This window comes from Prenolepis imparis, unplaced genomic scaffold, assembly GCF_030444845.1.
Source record: "Prenolepis imparis isolate NDT839.2.m4 unplaced genomic scaffold, iyPreImpa1.0 SCAF_4, whole genome shotgun sequence".
Taxonomy (NCBI): domain Eukaryota; kingdom Metazoa; phylum Arthropoda; class Insecta; order Hymenoptera; family Formicidae; genus Prenolepis; species Prenolepis imparis.
This window is the reverse complement of record NW_028141162.1, coordinates 19,528,979-19,534,044: the sequence shown is the minus strand read 5'-3', so window position 1 is coordinate 19,534,044 and position 5,066 is coordinate 19,528,979.

The window sequence follows — 5,066 nt, the reverse complement described above, 5'->3', positions numbered from 1 at the left end:
TGACACGAAAGGAGAGGAGAGGAGGATGACGGCAAAAAGAGAAAATGGAAGATCAGACATGTATATTATGTTGTTACAAGAAGTGTTGTAAATAGAGGACGATGATAGATGGGTGGTTGTGAGGGGTTTGGCGGTCCCCTGAAAACGCCCCGAAATCCCTTAGGGGCCTCGGAATAAATATCTATCTATCTATTAAGGTAAATGGTCCACTTTCTGATCTTTTAAGTGTAGCAAGAACAGTTTTTCTTTATTTGTGGGAGCAATATAAGATGAAATTGATAACAAATAGTTCTACCGCGTGAATCAGAGTTTTCTATATAATATACACCTATTATGCAAGTAAATTGATCTATAAATTATAATATAGTTATTTATTTAAATATATCAGTCCTCCCCGCTGCAAACACCCATGTCGCACTTTCTGACTCTATCGACGACCCAATTTCTGACTCTTCACGCTGTCACGCGTAACCTCACAAACTACTGTGTACAATTTTACGAACTTCAACATAAGAAAATGTTTCTTTATTGTTATATTTATGTATACTTAAATAAAACAGTAAGTACACACAATACTCGAACAATACAATAATACATAACAATATGCAACATAACAATATAATAAATACTTTATAAAAACTAGGATAATATTAATGTATTGTTTTTTTTTATTTTTTAATTTGTCGTTTACCGTCAGTATCGAGCTGCGTTCTATTTTCGTTATTTCTGTTTTTTGCTTTTTTTGTACTTTCTTCGCTGTTTTTTCAATTTCTGTTTTTTCTTTTTTTATTATTCTTGCTGCTTTTGCAATTTCTGCTCGCTGTTTTTTAAATTCTGCTTTCTTTAAACGCTCCTTCTTTTTCAATTCCTTTTCCTCATCTAGTCTGCGTAATTTTTCAGCTTTAGATTTGTGGTATTCTATCCATTTATCGGATATGATCATCGCTGGCAATTTTTCTTTATTGCGTCGCTTATTTGGCAGTTCTTTCTCTTGCGAAGGCCAAAACAATGCATTTCTAAATGGAGAAGGCACATTTGGAATCGATTTAGTTCTGGGAGAATTTTGCGGAGTAATTTCGTTTAATTTTGCATTTTCTTCTTCCTTGTTTGAAGAAGTTTGTGGAGTCAATTCCTCTGATCTTTTGTCAGTAGTCTCCTCAGATAATTCAGAAATATCAGCATCTATCAATGCAACATTATTTAATTCATTTATGTCCGGCATTAATTCTCCGTTTGGACTGATCTGGTAAAAGATAGAATCTCCTTCGGTACACAAATCTGTAGCAACTTTATCGTCTGCGCTGTGTATCATTGAATCGAAGAAAAATTCGTTTATAATTTGAGAATTATCATTGACTACGATCGAATCAGATTCATCTCTTTCAATGTCAGCCTTTTCTTTCGCACCATTTGCCGCATCTTCTCTGTTAATCTGTTTAGAATTAAAATCAAAATACCGCGGTAAATAAAAATCTATAAGTTATAATTATATTAATATTAATATTAACATGTTATAATTATATTAATATTAATATTAACATGTTATAATTATATTAATATTAATATTAACATGTTATAATTATATTAATATTAATATTAACATGTTATATTTTAATTAAATTAAATATTAACATTTTTTATTAATATATTGTTTGTTATTTATTGTTATTTATTACTTATCACTGACGAGGTACTATTAAAGACCGATGGTCTTACGGGAGTTAGTGTGACTGGAAAAAGAGAGCTGTGTACTAGCGCCCTCTCAGTAATATTGCGGCCGGAGTGAGAAATAGTAACTAAATCTAATTGTAAGAGATGATAAAATAATATATGTATTATACATGATGTATATAGTAACACGAGAAATGCAATTTAAAAAAAAATCATTTTAGAGTATATATATGTATATACGAGTATATACGAAATATTTATATATATATATATATATAATTATTTAAATATATCGTACATGTATATATTTCGAAATGACGATGTTTCTTTTCAAATAATAAAAACATTTATTCACAGTATTTTTTAAAAAGAAAAATTTAGCTCTTAAATTTATAATATATATATACACACATTTTCCACATCATTTCAGATATTATATATATATATATATATATATATATATATATATGTATGTATATATGATATATGTATAATATGATTTGGTAAGGGTAAACTGGGTAAACTGTTCTTATTTGTTATCCTTTGTACAGATCAAACCGGTCGGTAATGTCATCATCCTCCAATTACCTCCGGGCCCACCGAGCCCACTTGGTAGACACGAAAATTTACCCAGGGCTGTCGGTCTTTACTCGTACCTCGTCAGTGCTATTATCCAAAAAAATCTTTAAAATACCATTACTCCATCTTCATTGTGTCCTCCATCAACGACGCTTTCTGTTAAAATTTCCTGACCGACATTGCTACCCTTGACTTCATTCTTAATTTTTCGCCAAAAGTGATAAAGGCTTTCGTCTTTTGCTGCACCATTCCATTCTTGGAATACTCTTGAGTCATTGAAGTTTTCTAGGAGTTCTTTGTCGATGTGACTTTCGATGAAGAATAAATGAGCTTTTATCCTAATTCGGTCTCTTGAATTATTTTGAGCAATTCTTCCAGTATCCACAGAATTTTTGAAATATTTTTTATAATTAATTGCATCTGCTGAGAATGGATGGAGTCCAGTTGAGCGGAATCCATTTTGTAGAATTGATTTCAAATCCAAAGTATTTAAAGCTTTTTGCAAAATCGTTGCGAAATTTTCTCGTTTTATACGTTTGCCGTCATTTTCCATTCGCCATTGACGAATAGACTTTGTCCAAGCTATTTTCAGTGGATGAAAAACTCCAATATCCATTGGCTGAAGGATAAGTGTTGAGTTTGGATAGAGAGCAATGAGTTCGATTCCTTTTTCTCTACAAAACTCACTTAATGTCATCGTCAGATGGGAAGTATGTCCGTCCAGATATAGCACAACTGGGAATTCGAAATTATTTTTTATCAGCCATGGGTAAAAGACATTGGCAATGTACTCATAAAAAGTTTGCCCAGTCATCCAACCATTATCAGAGTGTCCCAATCGTGTGGGATGCTTGCTGCGATATGACTAGGAATTCTCTTATATGGAAACATTATCGTCGGTGGAGCCATTTGACCTTCCGCCACAGAGGAGGATAGTCAGGCATTCTTTTTCGTCATTATTTACAAAATTGTATACAGTTTTATCACCCTTATGGACTAATACTTTGTTTCCTTTGGGATTGAGAAAGAATGCTGATTCGTCGCAGTTAAAAATTCGAGAGGCGTCGATATCGATGAGAGACTTCGGTTGCAGATACTCCGTTACGTTTTTAAACCATTCTCGTAGCTTGGCTTCTGTCACTGAGGCACGACTGTGTGTCAAATTTTGAGACATTCTTTCGCTCAGTTGGTCATGACGAGCTCGAAAAGCATCGTACCAATGTCGTCCGGGACGATTCTCTTTCAATATGGTTTTTTTATTCATACTATTAAGTAAAAGTTGAACACTATCCAACAGTTGATCACGTGATACAGGGAATCCATTTTCATATGAAAAACCCATTGTAATAAAAATTTTTCATTGTCGTCTCCAAGTATGCACTCACACCCTCGACGTTTAATAATAGGCGCCAATGTTCCACGCTTTTTGTAAAGTAGTGTAGTTTTTGGAATGTTATACTGTCTTGATGCTGTACGAATCGGAACCCCTGATTTCACTGCATCTAAAGCCTTCTTTAATTCTACATCTGTGTACGTTGGAGCATTTTTTCTCTTTGGCCTGTATAAAAATTTTGATTTTGATATTAAGTATATCAGATATTAATTTATTTTATTACATATTATGTATTTTGTTATATTATTTATATTTTATTATATATTATTTAATTTACTTTAATTTATATTAATTTATTTTTATATTATATTATAAAAAAATTGAAAATTAAATAATTTGGATATTATTTAATGAGTAGCAAATTCAGGGTCAAAAACTACGACATAGCTGCAAATACGAGATCCACTAATTGACCTATTGAATTTAATCAAAAATCCAACCTCCAAACAAACGCTTATGTGTCGGAATGAAAATATAGCTTTTTTTAACTTAAACATACAATGTTTATTGCATTTTATACTTACATGTTTGTAAAAATTCGTAAATACGATGCGACTTGCGCTAGACTACTTACACAAGAGAAAAGGAAAAAATCTTTCTAAAGCGTAGCTTGCTATTTCAATCGAAAGATTTATTATTAATTATTCATTTTAAAACGTCAAATGTTTTACAATTGAAAGTAGTACATAGCGCTATTTGCTTTATCGATAATTGATATGGTAATTAACATCAAAGAAAATTAATAAAAATGAAATATATCAAAAGAGTCAGTAAGTGCGTCAGGGTCAAAAAATGGGCCGTTTACCTTAATATAAAATTTCTTATATACAAATTTTTTTTAAGTTGAACAAACAATTTATGCATAAGATGCTCCTCAGGTATTTACGAACGAGATCAAGGTGAACATGTGAAGAAATTGAATAATGATTTCCACAATGTTGCACCTCTCAGCTTATATTACGAAGAGCGATACCGTCTTCGAGATACACAATTTCGAGATGAAATAAGCACTAGTATTCGCGAATTCTACTTCGGCAATGAAGACATCGATGAATCCGATAAAGCATTCAAAGTCATTGATGTAAAAGTCCAAATTAAATAATATAAATGTTAATATTTTTGAAGTTTCAAAACGAAAAGAATATATGATTTCATTTTCTATTTTTATTATATAAAAAATAAGACATTTCCTTTAACTCGCAAATAGAGTATACAGTTACTACAAAAATTATTTTATTCTAAAAAATTATTTAATAATACTTATAATATGTTTTCTATTTTATATGCAAAATTAATCCAACAAGAGAATTGCAGTATTAATTTAATTACTAATTAGTTTCTACTAATTACTATTTAATTACTAATTATTATAATTTAATTAGTTTCTGTATTAATTTAATAACTTTGCAGATGTACAGCGACG